General features: G+C 43.7%; 1 long non-coding RNA gene across 1 annotated transcript; it reads left to right on the top strand.

The window, feature by feature from the left end:
- Positions 1-746: 746 nt before the first annotated feature.
- LOC115293648 lies at positions 747-11,111 on the top strand. The gene is made up of 3 exons (XR_003909550.1): positions 747-809; positions 2,694-2,832; positions 11,049-11,111. It is a non-coding gene; the product is annotated as an uncharacterized LOC115293648 (long non-coding RNA).
- Positions 11,112-23,116: the final 12,005 nt, after the last annotated feature.

Genomic DNA, 23,116 nt, shown 5'->3' with positions numbered 1-23,116 from the left:
AGCTAGGACTAAAGCCAGCTCTGTGGGATTCCCAAGTCCGACACATTAACCACAAAACCATAAACCCCCATGCTGGTAACATGTGTCTTCCATGCCCCAAGGGGCTTGTGCCGGGCATCAATGAGACCCATTCTGCAGGGCTGCAGGGCTCAGCAGATAGAGCTAAGAGTTTAGTCTACCTTGGTGATCTGCGGAGACAACTCAAAGGAGGGAAATGGAGAAACCCTAACAGGCCCAGGCTATTAGAAAAAATAGCAGAAGGACCAGTCAGGTTTGGGTTTCAGTCCCAGCTCCCCCACTTACTAACTGTGTGACCTTGGATGAATTAGTCATCAATTAAGAATAAGTTAAGGAGGGGCGCCTGGGTGGCTCAGTCAGTTAAGTGTTCGGCTTTGGTTCAGGTCATGACTTCAAGGTTTGTGGGTTTGAGCCCTGCGTCAAGCTCTGTGCTGACAGCTAGCTCAGAACCTGGAGCCTGCTTCAGATTCTGTATCTCCCTCTCCCTCTGACCCTCCCCTGCTTGCACTGTTTCTCTCTCTGCCTCTCAAAAAAGAAGCATTTTAAAATTTTTTAAAGAAAGAATAAATTAAGGAGAAAGAAAGTTTTATATCAATTCAGGTCAAATTTTGCTACAAAAGATGCAAGTTGATATCAAAAATAAACTGATGAGCCAATCCATTTTTTTTAATGGTCCATTTTCAGGGCATTTGGAATTCCAGAATTATGGAGGGAGATTATAAACAAGATGATTTTAAATAGTGATATGGGCAATGAAGACAATCAAAGAGGGAAATGCAGTCCAGATTGAGGTAAGAACAGAGCAGCTCAGGTAAGATGAGCACTCATCTAAAGTCCCCTGCAGGTGCCACCACACACATCATCTCCTGTCACCCTCTTGCTCCCTGAGAGATAATGTTGTCACTTCCATTTTACAAAGAATGGGAGGACTGGTACCATTAAAAACCTCATGCTAGAGATGCCAGGTTGGCTCAACCAGTAGAGCATCTGACTCTTGATCTCAGGGTTGTGAGTTTGAGCCCCACATTGCGTGTGGAGCTTATTTAAAAGAAAGAAAGAAAGAAAGAAAGAAAGAAAGAAAGAAAGAAAGAAAGAAAGAAAGAAAGAAAGAACGAACGAGCTTCATTCTAGGTCAGCATTTCCCAAACCTCCAGAACAAGTATGATGCATGATTTTACCACATTCACTCATATACCACTCTGCTTGTTCTTAAGCTCTTCTTTTAATTATATCAGTTTTTAACTATATAAATTTATTTTTAAAAGAATCATTATCAAACCATCAGAAAAAGAAAAAATAGTATCTTTGTAGTACATGTAAAATACATAACTCTTAACAGTGTTCGACATTTGCCTCAGCACCACAAAACATTATCTACATGGATTGTGATTTGAGAAATGTTGACCGAGGCCAACACATGGACCCAGCCTAAGCCTGATTCTCTTCCTCTCTCCTGGTACTGCTCTTCTAGACCAGAATGTCAGCAAAGATCAATGAGACCCATTCCACTCGCTCACCACATCACAGAACCAATGGGACCTTTGCCTTCCTAGAAATGTGTCCAGAATGGACTCTGAGGGCTGAAGAAGACTTGGCACCATGCTAAGTGCTTTACTGATAGTGTCTTGCTGAAGCTCACAACCTTGGGGTAGATGCCACTACTACCCCTGTTTCACAGAAGAAGACATCAAGGGAAGGGGAGGTCACACAGCTACCAGAGGCAAAGCTGGAATTCAAACTCAGGTCTCAGGTCTCCAAAGCTTGCACTCCATATTTATAGTCCCAGCCTTCCTTAATGTCATCCCCATCCTCCTTCAGGCATTCCAGAGTGCTCTCCTGTACAACTGCACTACAATCCTAGCACAGCAGTTTGTGAGTGTTGTGCGTGTGTCTTCCTCACTCACCAAACTATGAGCTCCTAAAAGACACAGCCCATGTTTTAATGCTCCCAGAAGACTATAAGATCAATGAAAGCAGGGATCACTTCTGTCTTGTGCAACTCTGTTTCCTTCACATAGTGCAGTGTCTGATTACCCACAGGTGCTCAGTAACTACTCATTGAATGAATGAAAGGATGAATGGACACAAGGATAGCTGGGGGTATCCACCCATGAATCTGGTATCCCAGTACCCAGCACAGAGCTTGGCACATAGAAGGATCTCCATAAAGGTTTGTGGGATCAGTAACAGACACTCCTGTTACTTGAAGCACAACTAAGATTTTATAATTCTATTTTCTAGAATTAAATGCATTTTAAAGGGGCCATTCTTCTGCTGAAATAAATAAGCAAATAAGTACCACTAAACAAAGGAAGAAGAAAGAACAGTTCCCAACTCAGTTACTCAAGATCAGTGTAGACAAACATAAAACATTAAAAGCCTTGGATCTGAAACCAAACCTGAGCCCAAAAGGAGTCATCTTTTTAGAGACATGTTTCCACAAGAACACTTGCCGTAATTCCCAGATTGTGCATCAGTCCCCCAGAGACTGATTGCTCTGACCAATTTTAAGTGATTAAGTGTGTTCCTGGAATTCTCAAGTGTTCCTTCTGATTCAAATGTAAGGTGTGTGCTCGGGGAGGAGGGGACACATCTGACGATTTATTGTTCAGTGAATGTGGGTGTGGAAGGATGGGGAGGCAAAGCAGGGGCACCACGAGTCCTTTATTTTTCAGGGTTTGGAAATATAATGTGATGTGAAACCAAGAGCATATTGAAGAGCACATTAAGTCCTCTGTCAAATCCATTCTTGTTTTACGATGTGATCATCTCAGAGTAACACACTCATCAGCCTCACTCCACTGGGATTTTAAGGTAACCACCCCCTTTGCAAAATTTCCAAGGGCAGAGAGCACTGCCCAGCACAGGGCAAGAAAACTATCTTATCTTTCCGAGTCACCAAAGATACAGGATTGTTGTGTGTATTCAATGAGATCATGGACAAAACACCTAACTCAGAGTCTGGCACATCAGTACCCAAAAATTGCCTCCTGTGATCATGAAAGAGCTCCAAGGAAGAATTCTGTCCAGGTCCCAAATAATTATTTACATAATAAGGGGCAATTTGGAAATTGCCTGCATTTCTTTCCTTTCGTTCTTTTATTCCTCAGCAAACCTTTAAGGCCAACTGGCAATGGCTATATTGTCTCCACACAGCTAAAGAGGAAGTTAAGTCACAGCCAGTCAAGCCACTGACCCAAAGTCACACAGCAAGGAGGTAGCAGAGTTGGAATGGAAAGGCAGCTTTGGGGACTCTCGGGGCTATTCCCCTAGGCCCCTCAGCCTCTCCTACTAGGGTATCTTGAACCAGCCACATGTATGGATAAAGCAGGTTGTCATTTAATCAGATTTTTAAAAAATTTTCTGCCCAAAACCTATGTCCTCCAATGGCCTTCCAAGGTACCTAAAATCCCTATACACCTCTCTTCAAGGTTCAAGTGCCAACACATAACCCTCCACAGAATTGGATGGGTTTTCAAGAGAGCCCAAGACTGAGTCTGTTAGTGGACATTTGAGTCAAGATTTTGCTTTCAGACTCCCAGAACCTTCATCTTTAAAATGAAGAGTCTGGATCACATGATCTTCAAAGTCCCTTCCTGCAGGGACATTCTCTGTCATCCTGATCTAAGCAGGCATCATAGGAGTTTGGCCACCTCTTCCTTGTCCACTTATAAAAGGCCCAATATCAAAATAAGGACAAGGGGCACTGGCGCCTGAAAAGAAATGTTCCTGTCAGAATCTGGCATGCCTGAGAACTCGGGGGCTGGAACAACTCCTGACTCCAACGCCATTAAGCTAATAACGGTCCCCGCCCCTTCCTGCTCCCTCCCTGTCTCCTTGCTCAGCCTGGCAAGGCTGGCAAACCACAGACAGAGAAGTCCTGGGCAAGGCTGGTCTGTGGTATTCTGTTGGCTCTGCCTACGACACTCAACAAAACCAGTTGTCCTGGTACCTGTGACCCTGCCAAATGTGTTTGGCTGCTTCTGGAATGCCAGGGAGAACCACTTGAAGGACGGCCCCTTCTGGCCTCTACCACAACCACCACCCTGCAAGTTCATTGCTTTCCTCAGAAAACAGATAAGGGAGAGAGAAAGAGAGAGACAGAGACACAGAGAGATAGAAGGTTTGGGGAGGGACAGAGAAAAGAGATACTGACTCATGAGATGACCGTAAGGCCTAAGGACAGAGAGAATTATCCCCTGGATTTTTAAATTTTTTATATTTATTTATATTTGAGAGAAAGAGAGAGAGTGAGAGAGAGAGAGAGAGAGAGTGTGTGTGTGTGTGTGTGTGTGTGCGCGTGCACGTGGGGAGGGGCAGAAAGAGCTTGTGACAGAATCTGAAGCAGGCTCTAGGCTCCGAGCTGTCAGTATAGAGCCCAACACAAGGCTCGACCCCATGAGCAGAGCAGAGAGATCATGGCCCAAGCCAAAGTTGGAAGCATAACCCACTAAGCTGCCCAGATGCCCCTATCCCCTGGCTTTTAAAAGCCTGAGTGGCTCAGTCAGTTAAGCATCTGACTTGATTTCAGCTCAGGTCATAAGGTCATAATCTCATGGTTACTGGGACAGAGCCTCACATCGGGCTCTGCACTGACCCTTCTCTCTCTGCCCCTCCCTGATTCGTTGCTGCCTCTGTCTCTCAAAATAAATAAACTTAAAAAATTAATAAATAAAAGCCGCTGGATCACAGAACCTGATTCCCAGAAAGGATGTATGTATGTGTCTGTGAGTGTATACACGTGCGTGTGTGTAACAACTGAAACTCTGATAAACATCTAATTCTTAATAATATTTACTAGTTTATACCTCTGACTTATTTTCATAACCTAGGGGTTAGATCAAGAATATAAACATTAGGGGCTGTTAGCACCTCAGACATATGTTTATAGATTCCAACAGAGGATTTTTAAATATTTTATTATTATTTTAAAGTTTATTTACTTTGAGAGAAAGCAAGCATGAGTGGGGTAGGGGCAGAGAGAGAAAGAAAGAATCCCAGCACAGAGCCCAACACAGGGCTCGAATCCATGAACCCAACCATGAGATAATGACCTGAGCCAAAATCAGGAGTCAGCTACTTAATCAGAAGTCAGCCACTTAACCAACTGAGCCACCCAGAAGCCCCAAATACCTTATTATTATTTTAAATTACTACTTACTGATGATTTGCAAGATAGCCATCACTATCTAAGACTTTTACTTATATCATCTCATTTAATCCTTAAAACATTCTTTGAAATTATCATGGCAATATTGCCTGCTTGTTTTGGGGGGAGGAGTTTCCTCACTAGCTGATGCTAGTACCAATGACTAGAAACTGAGGTAGAGTCTTGGGAGGGGGATCATTCTGAGGACAGATTTGAGCTACTCATTTTAGTTCAGGAAGGCAATAGATATTAGCTCGAGAGCCAGCTACAGTTGAAAACTAGTAGGAACTAGAGGGTGGAGTTGCAAAAGATTCTGAGATTAAGTCTGAACTTAGTGGGAAAGAGTGACATGATTGACAGGCAATGCCTATCATGGATACTGGAGGGAGAAATGTCACTACATGTGACAAGTGTTTGCCATCCCTGCTAAAGAACAAATTCCAGATCTATTCTTCTATGCAAGATCCCTATGTGTGCACAACTCTAGACAGCACCATTTATATAGATTTTTATGTAAATGGAACCCCTGGAATTGTGCGGTCCATAACTTGCACAACCACTTGGCAACGCTGCCCCTATTATCCTTCAAGGAAATGGAAACTGAGGTAGGAGATGATGACCTGGTCTGTAAAGATGGGTCCTAAAAAGGAGGGTCCTTTAGTGCTAAGAGCTCCAAATGGGAATTAACGAGCCCTTAGCTCTGCTCTTAACTTGCTGTATGTCCTGGGGCAAGCTCTTCTCCTTTTCTGGATTTCAGTTTTATAGCTAATGAAATGAGCTGTTTAGACCACAGAGTCCCTGAAATCCCTGCCAAATATGTATGTTGTGAATTTTGCTGCTGATTTTACCACTCAACATCTCCCCCTCTCATGACATCATAGCCCAATTTTGTTTGGGGGAGCTGACCGCACCTCTTTCAACGTTTAAGCTTTCTCCCAGTCCTGAGCACATTACTAACCTAAACCAGCAGTGCATCTCATCCATTCCTTAAGCCCTGCCCACAGTGACTGGTGCAGAGTTGGGCCCATAATGCAAACACGGTCAATGAGACTCAAATCCAGAGAAACCTTTAAACTGGTACGGAAGTGGTCTTCATCTTTTCTGCTGGATGAAAACCTGGAAGGATGTAGCCCCAAGAAGTGTGGGCAGTAATTTGTGGAAACATGAAGGGAAACCCTGTTTAAAAATATACCCCTTAAGAAAGAAGCAATTTTTTAAAAAATGGAGAAATTGTATTCTGGTTTTACTGTTTGAGCCCTGTATCAAGCTTCACCTAAAGCCAAACATTCTCCAACATGAACCAATCAATTCTTTGTGTTTATGTAGTCTGGTATGGACTTTTCCCTAAAAGAATCCTAACTGAAAATGTCTGAATTCATGAATCTATAGTGTGAGTATTGCACCCTCTAACTCTGGCCAAAACTGGTTTTGGTATCACTAACAAGAGCCCAACAGAAATGGGGAGTCTGCGTGACACTTTGAAATTCTACATATGCATTCCAAATTCCATCTAAGTGCTTCTCCCACACACACCGCACACACACAATGGAACTGAGGAAAGGAACCAAGTTATTGCCATGCTTACCAAGACTTCACCTTCCAAATGAGTGCTCTCATCAAAGCAGTTAACCAGGGACAGAGGCTGTGGATTTATTTCTTAATGTCCAAAACACTCTAGTACTCTTTTCTGAAGTCATCCAGATCCAGTTTGCAAAATCCCCCAATGAGAACGCTGTAGATCAAAATTACAGCAAACCTGCACTGACCACCCGTTAGGCAAAAGGGGTTATGACAAGCATTGGGAGAGGAGAAACAACAACGAAAACATCCAGAGCCTCGGAGCATTTATAATTCAACAAGAAAAAATAAGGCAGATGCCCAATCCATCTAAACATTGCCTTCTGCTGGCTCATAAGAATAGTTTTCAAGTGGTAAGTGGTTTTCTAGGCAAACCCTTTCGGTTTTTCTCTCCTCCATCCCATTTTGGATCCTTATGTGCTCTGGTGGACACCTCTGAGGCACCTCTTTTCTAGAACTGGCCCCTCCCTTATCTATATGGTCACCATGGAAGTCATCCCAGAAGAATGTGATACCCCTTCCCTTCCCCTAGCAAAGGTTGATGGCCCTGGGCTAGTCACCCACCCAACCTGAGCCAGTCAGAGAACCCGTTGCCTAGCAACAGCCCATTGGCCCAGAGATGACCCTCTGGTGGCCCAAGAAGACTTGTCTGAGCCTTTCTTTGGGAGTTTGGGGACAAGAAGAAAGGCGGCAGGCTTTTGGTGGCTGTCTATATTCTAATATGTAAAAAGTAGGATTTTTTTGTGTGCTTGTGTTTCTCATGATCTGATGTGAAAAAAGGTTTCATTCTGTGAGAAGAAACAAAGATGAGATATGGTATATGAGGATTTATCCAGAGGATCTTAAATCCCTGGTTCCTTTTGCCGCTGAAGCCCAGATACCTGCCAGGCTTTGAATTGCTTATTATACTCAACTAATTTATAATAAATTTCTGGTTTTGCTTAAGCTAGCTGCAGCTGGTTTTCTATCCACTAGAACAAAGGGTCCCTACAAAACATGTTGGCCTAATAGGTCTGATGTCTGATTCCAAGTTAAGTCTGTCCAGCCAGCCAGATTTCATCCCTCCGTAATTCCTGAATTTGGACTTAAATGTTTGTAAGCATTGCAGCCCCCTCCAACTTGATGCCTTCCTGGCTCTCAGGTAAGACTTCGCCACCCTCATCTCAGCCCATAAAACTCCACTTTGAGTCCCCTGCAAAGGGAGAGAAATAAGACAAGAAATTCCCAGGAAACTACCACATCCAGCTGCGGATATGGACTGTACTAGAACTGGATCCCAGGTGTGGTCGGAGCACTGAGGAGGAAGGAATGAGCAAATCTGGCTGCAAGGACTGGGGCAGGGACTTAGCAAACCCTCAAAGACTGGATAGGACTTTAATAGGTGGAGAAGATTGGGATTATTATTATTGGGAAAGCAGCTTGGAAAGAATATTTCTAGCTAAAGGAACAAAATGGGCCAAAATGTTGTGGAAAATGGATAAATACAACTTTAGTGGAGCTCTAACGAAAAAAAGCCTCCCATCTTGATTCCAGATTTGGATCCAATTGACTTTCCCCTTTCAAAATTATTTATTTTTTATGAGAGGAAGACAGGTGATTACATGTCTATTATTTTAAAAAGGAAAAAAAAAACTTTAAAAATGTGGAAAATTATTAAATCACCTATAATTTCTCCAGCTACTTGATATAATCTCAGCTAATATATTTGTATATATGTTTATCACCTCTTTTTAAATCATCTAAACAGTTGTATATTATAAAGGCAGACTGTTCATAGAGTTTGGCATCCTGGTTTTTTTCACTTTCAATATTTTTGGAAAGATTGTAATTTTTTTAGTGTTTATTTATTTTATTTTCAGAGAGAGAGAGAGAGAGAGAGAGAGAGAACATGAGTGAGGGAGGAGCAAAGAGAAGGAAAGAGAATCCCAAGCAGGCTCCCCACTGTCAGTGCAGAGGCTGACACAGGGCTCAATCTCACAAACGAACCAAGAGATCATGACCTGAGCCAAGATCAAGGGTCAGTTGCAGGGTGCCTGGGTGGCTCAGTCAGGTAACTATTAGACTCTAGATTTAGGCTCAGGTCATGACCTCTTGGTTTGTGAGTTCAAGCACTGCCCCTGGCTCCACGCTGACAGAGTGGAGCCTGCTTGGGATTTTCTCTCTCCTCTCTATCCCACTCTGCTCACTCTCTCTCCAAATCAATAAATAAACTTTAGGGGCACCTGGATGGCTCAGTCACTTAAGCGTCTGACTTTGGCTCAGGTCATGATCTCACGGTTCATGGGTTTGAGGCCCGCGTCGGGCTCTGTGTTGACACCTCAGAGCCTGGAGCCTACTTCAGATTCTGTCTCTCACTCTCTCTGCCCTTCCCCTGCTCTCATTCTGTCTCTTTCTCTCTCTCTTTCAAAAATAAAGAAACATTAAAAATAATAATAAACTTTAAAAAAAGTTAACTGACTGCCCCTGGAAAGGCTACCGTTCAATATACACTACATCATGATTTTATATCATTGTCCTTTCAGTGGTTGCACGGCTGTCTCCATGTAGATATACTCTAATGCTTTATTCAGTTCCCGGTTAGCAGGCGTTTAGGATGGTTCTAAGTAGGTATGTGTGTGTATATATGTGATTTGTTTTTATATCAAAACTGTGATCAACAGAGCTTGGTTTATTTGTTTGCTTTTTTTTTAATTTTTAGAACACATTTATTTATTTTTGAGAGAGACAGAGCATGAGCTGGGGAGGAGCAGAGAGAGGGAGACACAGAATTCAAAATAGGCTCCAGGCTCTGAGCTGTCAGCGCGACTCGGGGCTTGACCTCACGAACTTCAAGGTCATGCCCTGAGCTGAAATTGCATGCTTAACTGACTGAGCCACCCAGGCACCCCTTGTTTGCTTACTACCTTAAGGTAAATTTCAAGAAGTAGAATTGCCATGTTAAAGAATACACATTTTCAAGTGTTTTGACACAGTGTCAAGTACCCTTTAGAAATGTGCCAATTTACATGCCTACCAGCATTGTAGGAGATGATCAATTTTCCCTCCCCCTTTTCAGAATTTTCAGACTTAGTGGTATTCCTAGCTGCCCAATAGGTAAAAACTAGATATTGTTGTTCTGTAATTTATATTTATTACTACACAGATTTGTATAAGATTATTGATCAACCGTGTATTTTACTTAAGATTTATCCATTCATGTTCCTTTCACATTTTCATTTGGATGTTGTTCATCTTTCTCTGATTCGTCTATAAAGCTTTTTCAATATCTAAAATATTCATTATCTGTTATTCATATAAGTTGAAAATGTCTTTAATATATCCTTTATGTTTTAACTTGCTAATGTAGGAAGATCTGTTGTAAGTTTAACATCTTTATTTCTATTGGTCCTCATTTATTTTATGACTTCTGATGTTGATTGTTCAAAAGAATTTCCCTAACCCTAAAGAGCTAAAACGTGCACCTATATTTTCTTCATATTTTTGTGCTATAGATATTTACACTTAAACCTCTAATTATCTGAAGTATATATTTTATGTAACATAGAAGTAATGCTTTAACTTTATTTTTTCCAAATATCCAAAATTGACACCATTTGTGAAAAATGGAAATGTCACTTTTATTATATATTAATTTTTAGGCAGAGTTGGATCTGGTTTTAGATGCTCTGTTCTAGTCCAGTGATTTGCCGGCCTAACCTTCTGTCGCTCATACTGTCAAGCATTTTAACCTCGTAGGGAAATTCCCTCCACATAACCTTCTTTTTTCCAGATTTTCTTGGCTATTCTTAAGCATTTGTTCTTCCAAAAGCACTTTGGAATAATTTGTTAAATTCCGTCCGAAATCTCATTGATATCTTTTTTATGTAATTGCCTTAAATTAATAGATTAAACTGTGGGACATTGATATTGTTACAATACTTCCAAAAGCATAACACATCTTTCCATTTATTCAAGTCATCTTCCATGCTGCTCACGTAATTTTTGTCATTTTCTCCAGAGAGGTCCTATACATTTCCTCTTAAAGTTATTCCTCGGTATTACATATTCAGTTGCTATTGTCAGTGAAATCTCTTTTCTATTATATTTTATAGCATGTTCGTGCTGGCATTGATGTGTGTGTGTGTAATATATATACATATGTGTTTATATATTTATGTATTTATACTACTGGATCTGTCTGGTGAAGTAGGAGCCATAGATGTGATGAACCGTTACCATAAATAGCCCTCAAGAAAGACAGAGGGAGAGATGTCCTAACTTCCATTTCTCTCCCTGTGGCCATGCCCCCACTGACCAAACCCAGCTGGAAGCCAGATGACAAAGGAGCCTGGGAACTGCAGCCTGGAACAACACCCCCACCCCATATGAAACAGCACAGAGGAAGTCATGGAAGGATCTGGGACAGACCAGAGCTAGGTACCTTCTTAGGACTATTGAATCTAAAAATCACATCTGCTCTCAGATAATGATTGTTTGACCCCACCGTGATGGAAGCAAGAATGTGCATTGGTTGGAGAACAATATTGAAAGAGGAGGAAAAGATAGTTTTAATTGAATTATTGAAACAAGCTTATCACCTGCCAGGGTTACCACTCTGAAGTAAAAACCTACATTTGGACGTACTGACATGATTTTTAAGGAGGTAGAGTAATGTGGAATTATTTACTATGTAAAATACGTGTGTTATTCCAATAAGCTTCTTAGGAGTGGAAATCAAAGATGGTTCACTCTCTACAATAACCCAGGGAAATCTCATTCTTCTCCCTTCTGCTTTAGAGCAGCGTGCTCACCTTAGTCAGAGAGAAAAGTGGGTAAAGGAGGCGACATCTCAGCAGGTGCATACCCCCTGCCTCCAGCACCAGTCAAATAGGCCAAGTAGAATCCCAATAAGAACAATCCTTTAAAAACAAAGCCTTCCTAAACACCAGTATGAACTAATGAGCCTACTGTAAAATGTCATTTCAGGTCTGTAATATTCAGCTGTCTTAAAATCATCCAGATGTTACCTTGAAAAAAAAATCCCAAAATCTTTCGAGAAGCTTCTTCAGGGATTCCATGTTCTTCTCAGCTTTCCTTAGCATCTAGTAGGTGCTAAAAGAATGAAGTGAAGTTGAACCTATTTAAATACGAATGGTTGGCATGCTAACTCTTGAGGCCCCCCTACCCCCCCGCACACTCTTTAACATCCTATCCTGGTCCAGATTTTATTCCCCTTGCTTAGTCAGTAGCATCATTAATGGCAGAGTCTGCGTTTTCTCCATGTTTACATTCCCCACACGATCTAACATTGTCTGGCACCAAGCTCAACCAACATTCATAAATAAATAAAGGAGGAGGTGGAAAAGGGCCTCAGTGTCCCCATCTATAAAATGGAAGCCTCCAATAGCTGCCTTTTCAACAGTCTGCATGACGGAGCAATTCCTCTCAGTCTCTGGCTGTGGAAGGTGAGCAGTGGGGGGTTTCCTTCCTTCTGTGCCACCCACATGTGTCTGTTCCCCTCCCGATGACTCATCTAAGAGCCAGACACCATTGCTTTCGGTCGGAACATGTCAGGTACTTGCTTAGGAACAGCAGGGCCATAAATCTGTGCTGCGTCCCCTGTGGTTACCTAGGGACACTGGGGCACAGCCAGGAAGGGGGGTGCTACAGACAGAGAGGGCTCTGGCCCGTGTCCCAGCCCTCTCAGCGACAGCCCAGCGGCCACTTCCCAGTCTCCAGTCTGGAACCAGTGTCCCGTCCCCTGTAGAGGGCAGAGGTGGCCCCCGGCCGAGAGGCCCAGAAAAGCACCAAGATCCCCCTACCAAATGTTCAAAGAAGCAGAAGAGATCAGTTAGCGAAATGACAGTGACAGCAGTTAGAACAGCTGGAATCTGGTCCTGCGTCTCAGTCCCTCACCATTACACAAACAATCATAGCACATCCCCCTTCTGCTCCCTGTGTGTGTGAAGATTAAATGAAACAATATATTAAACTGTTTGGCATAAGTCCTAACCACAGCAAACAGTTACTAGAGGCAGCTCTAGGTTTAATCATTATTACCAATATTGGTGGTACTGGTGGTAATATATTATCCTCACTGTAGTCTCCCAAGTATTATCCCATTTTACAGATGTGGAACCTGGGTTCAGAGAGATCAAGTGACTTGTTCAAAAGTTCCACTAAGAATCGGAACCACTGGTGACAGCCAGCAAGCTACTCTAATGCGTGGGAATTATTCCGGTGACCCTGGTGGGAATGGGTGAGGACAGACGACATCACTCAGTCCCATTCCTCCCCACACCCAGACAGATGCCCTCACTGTGGTCACATGATGGCTGGATGGCCTCCACACCTTGTGCCAAACCTCAATCCTCTCATCTTCAAATCCCTTGCCAAGAGGGTCCTCGAGCTCTCATTGGCTATGACAGGGTCAGGGTCTCCACCTCCAGAGCCGTAGGGGAGTGTCAGCCTGGGTCTGGGAGGTGGACAATTCAGGACAGCTGTGTGTACAGGGCGGAAGTTGAACAGAGGCTAGGGGCCCAGACAAAGCGTACTCAACTGTGCATGCATGCATGGGTGTGTGTGTACAGTCACTTCCAGAAGGTGCATCCCAAAGGCCAGATATAGTATTTCCACCTACATGATAGGACTCTTGTGTAAAGGTGAATGAGGCACACAAAGCCTACACACAGTAATTTCTCAACAAGTGATAGCTACTGGTATTTATCTTATTGTGATTTTTCCGGCTGCTGTTTGTTCAGGGCATTTGTATCAGAAAAGAAACAAAGGAACCAGTTACATCAATTGGCAAGTGATGGTTTGAAAGTATCGCTGAGAGGTCAGCTAGGAAAATCTGTACCTAATACTCTAGGTACTGAGAAATCAGGTGCGTTTTTCTAAGATGATGCAAAAATCTCAACAATAACTAATAGTTATTGAGAGATTTCTAGATGCCACAGTCTCATTTAATCCTTATAATAACTTGACAGGGTAAATACTATTAAAATCCCCATTTTACAGATAAACAGATGGAAGCTTAAATAAACGAAGTAACTTTGCCCAAGATCACACACCTAGGAAGTGGCAGGAACTAGAATTTGATCTGATGCTTAATAAGCTACTTCCTGAGAGGCACCTGGGTGGCTCAGTTGGTTGAGCGTCTAACTCTTGATTTTGACTCAGGTCTTGATCCCAGGATCATGGGATGGAGTCCCACATCCAGCTCTGTGCTGAACACCATAGAGCCTGCATAAGATTCTCTCTCTGCCCTCCCTGTGCCCCTCTCTCTCACCCCCCCCCCATTAAAAAAGAAAGAGCCAATTATTTTTTTAAATTTTTTAATGTTTGTTTATTTTTGAGAGAGAGACAGAGTGCCGGCGGAGAAGGGGCAAAGAGAGAGGGAGACACAGAATCTGAAGCAGACTCCAGGCTCCAAGCTGTCAGCACAGAACCTAAAGTGGGGCTTGAACCCATGAACCTTGAGATCATGATCTGAGCCAAAGTCGGGTGCCACTGAGCTACTCAGGTGCCCCCCAAAAGCCAATTATTATAAAAAATATAAAATAAAAAAGCTACTTCCTGAGGTCTAACAAGCATCTATCATGCTCTTTAAAGTCTATATATTCTCTTCCCCCGTCCCTGTCCTCTCTCTCTCCCCAACAGTTGGTTGTCATCATAGGATCAATAACATAACCTTTTCAGTCCTTAAAGACAATGACTGGATCAGGTCTCTTACCCTTTCACTTGGAAGAATTAAGACTCAAGCCCGAGCTCACTCCAGGTTCCCAAGGAGGAGTTAGAAAAGATGTAGTCCTTAAATCCAACCTGAGAAGGACCCATGTTTGTATTGTGTGGTAACACAAGGCCCCAAACAACTTCTGCCTCTCTAGACCTATGTCCCTCCCTGGCCCATGGAGGTTTTCCCAGAAACTCCTGTAGTTTTGCTCAGCAATGAGGTCAGCCTGCAGCCAACTTTGGGTTATCTGGGAGGTGAAAAACATCAACTCTGAGTCAAACTGCCTCTGCTCTAATCCCATCTCTGAGTAATCTGAAGCAAGTTTTTTGATATCTCTTATCCTCAGTGTTCTCATCTGTAAATTGGAGCCAACAATGTCTTCCCCAAAAGTGTTGTTTGGAGAATTAAATGAGATGATGCCTGTGAATTAGCTTGGCACATGCTTGGTGCAGAACTGTACTCATAGGTAATTAAAATAAAGCTATAGGAAGAAGGCAATGCTTACCTCTAAATGGATAGCACTCCAAAGGACTGGGAGATATTTGGAGGCCCCCCCAGAAACTTGCAATTCATACCACGTGGCTAATTGCCATTATACCAGTTGCTCCTATCTAGAAGTTTCTACAAAGTCTTCCCTATACCCTACCCACAAGCACTTACCAGGGCAGTCCCACGAAAGGGAAAAAAAAAAAAAAAGGCTCCTCCTCCTTCTCCCTTCATCTTTTCAGGACTCTTGAGGCAACCTTCCAAATTTGTCAGTTTGGCGTCCAGTAAATAGCTGAGAAACCCTGGGCATTTCCTGTCCCAGCATTCTTCAGTACATGGCAGAGATAGGCAAAGAAAACTGCCTCTTTCTCACACTCTTCTTTCCTTTGCCACGCCCATGGGACCCATAGTGATGCCAGACTTCTTTCCTATATATGCCCACCTCACCCCAGGGCCCTACGCCACCACCTCTTTCAGAAAATGGAAAAGGAAGGCAGAAATCACCCTCTGACATCATGTCCTTGCCTTGCTCCCCTGGGGCCAAGTCTGTCCTTTCCAAAACTGCACTCTAACACCAGATACAATTTTTACATGCCCCCAAGGAAAAAGGTTCCCACCACTTCCTTTAGACCTTTCTGAACTTGATGGGCACCGCAAGTGAAAATCCCCCAAAAAAGGTTGGACGGTTTGGTTCAAACAGCACAAAAGAGGAAGATGAAGAAGAATGGAGACCTATGTCATGTATTTATTTGTTTCCTTATTTAACTCACATTCATGCTCAATGTCAAAGACAATTCTCTATGTGTCCTTAGACAAACATTCCCATTATTCATCTTAGACCGTGATCTCCAGGAAGACAGGATAAGGCCAGTGTCCACTCATTTTACTCAGTTCAAGTTTTGCTCCATGATGAAAAGTAAAACCCTGGGTTAGTTCTGTTGCCCAAGAGTGAAAGAGGTTACCCTGAAATTGAGTGGGGGGTGAAGCTCAGCAAACAAAATAAGAAGTAACAGTGTGGAGATCAATTGGTCAAGGGGCCCTGTCAGGAACTTGGCACTGAGGAAGCGCCTATAAAAGATTCAGGAAAAGTGTGGAGTAAAGCAAAGTATCCACAGCTCTCAGTAGATTCTCAACAAGGTCCAGGTCCCAAGGAGTTAAAGAACCAGTGGTAAAGGGTAGTCCTTTCCTTTATGAAATTGGCTGGGGGGGGGGGGGGCGAAGGGAGACAAGTCAGGGATAAGATTAATACACATAAAATCACAGAGGACATGAATAATAATAGCAGATTTTTATTGTGTTTGTTATGAGCAGATCCCATCCTAAGCTTTATAGACCACACATATTTCCTTTAAGTCTCAAACCACCTAATATGTGCATTATCTCAAGAAATAGGAAACATTATCCTCAGGTCTCAGATGAAAAAAATGGAGGCTGCAAGAGGTTACATAGCTTGCCCAATATCACATTCTTATCAACTAAAGCTGGGATTCAAGCTCAGGGGCTGTGCCAGCTGCAGAAACAGGCACGCACAAAGCAAACAAACAAAAAACAGTTGCAAAAACAGTCATGGGAATAGAGTCAAATCTCTGGGCTACTAAACCTGGCTCTGCCTTAGGTAAATCCCTCCCCCTTTCTGGGCCTTTGTGTTTCCACATGTAAAATAACAGATCAAGAGCCAGCAAACGTTTTCTATCAAGGGTCAGAGAGCAAATATTTTACCTCTTGCAGCTACTCAATTTTGTCATTGTAGCATGAAAGTACCTACAGACAAAACACAAGCAAATGAGCATGGCTGTGTTCCAATAAAACTTTATTTATAAAAACAAGCACAGGCTCGATTTGTTTCAGCAGCTATAGTTTGCTGACCCCTGAACTACATGAGCTCTAGGGCCCTTTCAAATCTGACGTTTCAGAAGTTGGTGATCCTAACTATAACAGAAGAGCCCAGAGGGGCCAGTGACTTGAAAAGTCAGTGGTAAGGAGCCTATTGCCATAAATTTTGTTTTGTGAAGTTTTGCATTAACCTTTGATGGTTTTAATAAATGTGGTTAGAAAGTAAATCCTGGCAGTGGCAATACAGAGGCAGCTTGGGAGAGCTTTAGTGCCAGTAAAACCTCCATCAACTCCCTGCCCTCAGACTTCGTTGTGGACAATGGCATCAGTCTTGTGGACAGCACAGCACAAACACAGCTGCCACCCACCTTCAGATCAGATCGCAACCTACAGCCTCTTTCTAGAGAAATTCTGGGATCGCCACAGATTCCTAGGCAAAAGGATGGGCAAAGCCTGAAGCCATAAAGGGACAGCCAGAGTCATGTGAGAAAACAACGCACACACTCCCCCGCCCTCAAGTCTGCAGCACCTGTTTACCTGGCCCCACCAGAAGAGTTGTTGGGGCATAAGAAAGAAGGGTTTCTGGGTCCAGAGTCAGCAGGTGGTCACATTCCATGTTCTGGCACCCCCTGTGCCCTCACACCCCAGCCCCCAGCTCAGGGTTCCCAGGCTCTCCTGGAGCACGTGATGTGAATACAGCCCCTGGATGACTTGGCAATTAATCTTCGCTAGCCTGCTGCAAAGGGCTTCTACTGAGCCCTCTCTGCCTTGCCGGGAAATGCTATGCCATGAGAATTTCTGGGCTGGGGGAACCCACACCAAAGTCTGACAAGCTGTAATTTCTGTAAAAGGACAGGTGTGCCCTGCAGGGGCAGGGCAGGGGCTGAAATCTCTCCTTCCTGGGAGCCTCTGACCTGCTGCCATTGGAGGCAGAGGAAATGCCTCTGCTATAGCCAGTGTCCCCTGCCCAGAACAAATGGTGTTTCTCATCTCTCCCATCTGGGCCACAGCAGGGGCAAAACTCCTCCAAGTCCTCAAGACCCCAGTCTACCTCATGAAGTAGATGCCTCACACCTCTAATCCTTTTTCAGTTTTAGCCAAGTTCATCAGGTGCATTGTATTTCAGTTCTGCCACCTGCTAGCCCTGAGGCCTGGGACGGCTATTCTGAGACTCAGTTTCCTCATGTATTAAATGTCAACAGTAATAGCGCCCACCTCATAGTATTATTATCAGGATTAAATCAGATAATGTAAAGAAGGCATTTGGGGTACCATGGCTAGAACCTGGTAAGCCCTTAATAAGCTTGGCTGATATTACTATGTGCTAGGCACTGTACACTCATTGTCACATTTAATGCTCACCTCAGCCCTATATGAATTAGGAACTATCATGATCTACATTTCACAGATGAGGAAACTGGGGTTCAGAGTGATTAAGCGACTTGCCCAAAGACACACAGTTAATAAATTACTGGAACTGGGACATACCCCAGGTCTATTTGATGCTAGAGTTCACTTTATTATTTTCCCCAAGGTCACATTAATAGCTATTAAATGAGGGAAGCAGGATTAGAATCCAAATTGGCTCTCAAATCCTCAGCAGACCAAGTGCTGGCCTTGGAGATCAGGAAGCCTGAACTAAGGGGTCCCTCTGCAGAGCCCTCTGCCCTGGAGAACTCTGCCTTGCCATCCCCTCCCTGACCTCTGCTTTGCTCAGGACCCTGATCACATTCTGTTTTCTTTTGTAATTTCCTTCAGGGCTAACACTGAACCTTCTGCCACTTTTTTTTTTTAAATCTCTGTCTGGTGCAGAGAGAAAGATGCAAGCTTTGGAGCCAGACTACAATGCTTCGAATACCAATGCTGCTTACTCAGTGAATGAACCTCTCTGAACTTCAGTTCCCTCGCTTGTGAAATGGGGACAACTCTTGCCTTGCATTGTTGTGAAGATTTGAGTAAATGCACATGGAGTGCCTCACACAGTGCCTGGCACATAGCAGGTACTCTCTGAAGGGCGTTTTACCATCATCATTCTCTCTCACAGCACCTAGCTCAGTGCTAGGTTATCACTTGCTTGATTTAATTCATCTTTGCTTTGCCAGAGCACCTAGCATGGTGCGCTACACAGAGCAGATGTTCCTGTATGTGGATGGTTGAGTTGAAAACAACAGATAGCAGGGAACCTGGGTGGCTCCATTGGTTAAGCGTTCGACTTTGGTTCAGGTCATGATCTCACATCTCGTGGGCACAAGCCCTACATCTGGCTCTGTGCTGACAGCTCAGAGCCTGGAGCCTGCTTCAGATTCTGTCTCCCTCTCTCTGTGCTCCTCCCCTGCTCGCACTCTGTCTCTCTAAATAAATAAATAAACATTTAAAAATTAAAGAAAAAAGAAAGAAAAGAAAACTGCAGAGAGCTAGAGAGGGGGTACCATGTAAAACTGCCTGGTCACAGGTGAGAGAGCTCCTCGCATAGAGCCTCTAAGGTGATCTCAGAACCTTGCATAGCCTTGGTCTCCCCACAGGTCAAACTCAATGGCAGCTTCTCCTAGAGGGCTCACAGAAATGGGAGTTTGCAACATCAGAGGTTTCTAATGTAATCAGATGGATAATGAAAAGGTTCTTTTTCCCGAAGCCTCGAGTGAGTCAGAGCTCTATGCTTGGCTTTGCCCCAGAGAGTACCGAGAAAATGAAATATAGTCTGTATCCTCATGACACCTAAACAAATGGTCAATTCCGTGGGTCAAATATCAGCCAGAGGGGTTAAGAGGCATCTCCTGTGAAGGGAGGGGAGAAGCAGCAAGGAAAGGACCATTAGCAAAGGTTGCTTAGTGGGGTCCTAGTACATGGCTGCTCTTAAGGCTAATACCTGTTTGCCTTAGGGTGGGGCGTATGTTTTGCCTTGGTGAAAGACACCAGTCTTTTACCAATACATTATGTCTGAAATATGCACGGATTTTTGAACCTTTTGATCTGGCTCAATCATCTCTTCCACATTCTGGTACCCAAACCAAGTCATGAGTGGCTATCACATGTGGCTTCCCTCTGGGGCAGAGGAAGGAACACTGCTCTGTGGGCTGGGGGACCGGAGTTTGATAACCAGCTCAGCACATCTATGGGATTTTACTGATTTTACTGATTCCCTCTGCCTCCTAGACCACCACAATGGGCAAGGGCAAGTTCTGATAGCTCTTGAAGAGCTAAATTACCTCCAACCTATCCTTCTCCGATTTTAGAATCTTCATATACAACTTCAGCAAATTTAATTGAAATAGGGGGTGGAAATCTGTTTTCAGGGCTGTCCCTACCACACATTTCTTAATTTCAGGGAACTTCTTGAAACCATGTATTTTGTGTATTTGGGTATCTCTGTATTTTGGTGGGAGGAGAAAGTTAAAGCCTTAGATTAAAACCTTGGATAGTTGTGCGATAACCTCCTGCTCCCCAAATACATACTCATCTGCATTTATACGTTTTTATTATACGTTTATTTAATTTAAAAAAAAAGAGGTTAAGATTCTACTTCTAGGTTCAGGACTTAAATGTATCACCCTGAGCGACCTTCTAGCTCCCCATCGCCGAATATCAGATTATAGTGATTATCAAAGGTAGACAGTGGGAAGCCCTAGATGCAAGCTTCCAGACGAGAGTGAAAGAGGACATCCAGCTTTACTTTTACTACTTTGCTCTGCCATATGTCTACTAGCCACATGACCTCAGAAATGTACCAAATCTCTTGGAACCATGATTTTCTTATCTGTCAATGGACAATGGTTATGTCACTCTCAAAGGATTGTTGTGAAGAATAAACAAAAATAAGTAAATGCTTGGCTCTCAGTAGGAGTTAAATAAATGTGAGTTCTCTTCTAATACTAGTCAATTAGGTCTCAAAATTTTCTACTTAGAAGACAACTCTCTCTACAACAATCAATCCACCCCCTTCCTCAAATGTAAATTGGTAGAGTCACTTTGGAAAACAGTATGGAGGTTCCCCCCAAAATTAAAAATAGAACTACCACATGATCCAACAATTCCACTTCTGGATATATTCCATAAATGAATTCCACTTCATTTCCACAGCAAATGAAAATAGGATCTTGGGGCCCCTGGGTGGCTCAGTCGGTTAAGCATACGACTTCAGCTCAGGTGATGATCTCAGTTTGTGAGCCTGAGCCCCACATCGGTGTCTGTGCTGATAGCACAGATCCTGCTCTAGATTCTCTGTCTCCCTCTCTCTCTGCCCCTCCTCAGCTCACATTCTTTCTCTCAAAAATAAATAGACTTTTTTTAAAAAGAAGAGGAAAATAGGACGCAAAGAGATATCTGCACTCCCATGTTCATTGCAGCATTATTCACAATAACCAAGATATGGAAACCATCTAAGTGTCCATCAACTGACGGAGGAATAAAAACTATAGAGTATACATATACAATGGAATATTATTCAGCCAAGAGAAAGAAGGAAATCCTTCTATTTGCTACAACACGGATGAAACTTGAGGGCATTATGCTAAGTGAAGTAAGATAGAGAGAGAAACACTATGGCATCACTTATATGTGTAATCTGAAAGCCAAACTGATAGAAATAGAGTTGAGTAGTGGTTGCCAGCCAGGGGTTGGGGACAGAAAAATGGGAAGATGTTGATCAAAGGGTATGAACTTCTAGTTAGAAGATGAATAAGTTCTGGGATCTAAGGTACAGCATGCTAGTTATAGTTTCAAGTAGGAAATACTTGAAAGTTGCTACAATAGAGGATCTTAAGTGTTCTCATTGCAAAAAAAATTATATTTATGGGACATGATGAAAATGTTTGCTAACTCTATGATGATAATTATTTTGCCATATCTAAGTATATCAATTCAACACATTGTATACCTTAAACTCACACAGTTTGATGTCAGTTGTATCTCAGCAAACCTAGGGAAATAAATCCACCCCTTACAATGTTTCCAGGGCAAAAGTGTGACATAGCTGCTCAACTCTCAGTAGACCTGTAGGTGAATTCAGTTCCTAGCTCCTCTCCATGATGGCTGTGTGGACTTGGGCAAAGAACTTCACCGTATCTTGTCCCTTCCACAAAATGGAAATGATCATGAGAAATGCCCTCCTTTCTTAGGATTATGAGAACATGCAAAATGAATTTAGCGCACTGTCTGAAACATAACAAGTATGGGGAAAAACATTAATTAATGTAAGGCTCTCCTCAGCATGTTTCTTCTCTCCTAAGTACCCTATGCCCACCTTTGGAAGTGTGTCCCTATAACTGAATGTCTAACATGGATATCAGACAGAAAAGGAAAAAAATCAATAAATAATCTGGCTTCCCAAATCCCCTCCTCAGATGCCTGGAGGTCTCTTAACGCCTCCACCACCACCACCACCAACCTCACCCTCACCCCCAAATAACACATTAGCTTGTTCCTCATTTCTTTCAGGTCTTGACTCAAACATCACTTCAATGACATCCAGAGAACCCATTTATAATTTCTAGTACCCCTCCCCCCAACACACACACACACACACACACACACACACACACACACACCATTCTATTCTCCCCTCTTTATTTTCTGTTACACCTGTCAGCACAGGACACACCTCATAATTTGCATACTAATTTATTTATTGCCTGTCTTCTTCCAATAGAATGTAAGCTCCTGGAGGGCAGGGGTCCTTGTCCACTTGCTTCAAGTGGACAGTAGGTACCCCATTAACAATTTTGTTGAATGAATAAGTGAATGAGTGAGTCGGCGAGTGAATAAAGGAATGAATGAAGAGAAGACTCTGAGCTTACCAGGAAGGTAACGGCTGGGGGTTGGCCTCACATCTGACTCAAGTCCCCCTCACCTGCCTAACTTGGCAATTCTTCTTTTAGGCTCCACACAAGCTGCACATCCCCCTAAAATCTGGGTACTGATTCCAGACACCCCCCACGAGCGGTAAGCACCCCACGCCACTTTTGAGACCGAAGGGTGAACAGGAGGGGCAAGAATCCCAGCGGGCCTCCTCAGGGTTGGGGACAGCGGTCCCCCACGCTCAGGTCACCCTTCCCCCTCCCCACATTGGTTGCTGGGGGAGGGTGGCGGGAAGGGCGGCCGGCTCAGGGCTGCCCAGGGTGGCGGCGTCGGGGCTGCGGGCTCTTTCGCCGGACCCGCATTGCCCCCTAGTGCCGCGCGGAGTCAGGGCGCCGGGCTCCCCCGCCTGATGTCACCGCCGTGCAGTCAGCCCAGAGGCGGCTGGTTGCGAGCAGACCCTCCTCAGCGGTGGCTGGGCTGGGCGCCGCTGCCCGCACCCCCGCCGCCGGCCCGGCCGAGCCGGGCGCCCCCCTGCCCGCCGCCCC

This window comes from Suricata suricatta, chromosome 6 (assembly GCF_006229205.1).
Source record: "Suricata suricatta isolate VVHF042 chromosome 6, meerkat_22Aug2017_6uvM2_HiC, whole genome shotgun sequence".
NCBI classification, from domain to species: domain Eukaryota; kingdom Metazoa; phylum Chordata; class Mammalia; order Carnivora; family Herpestidae; genus Suricata; species Suricata suricatta.
This window is presented reverse-complemented; position numbering and strand designations above follow the sequence as displayed.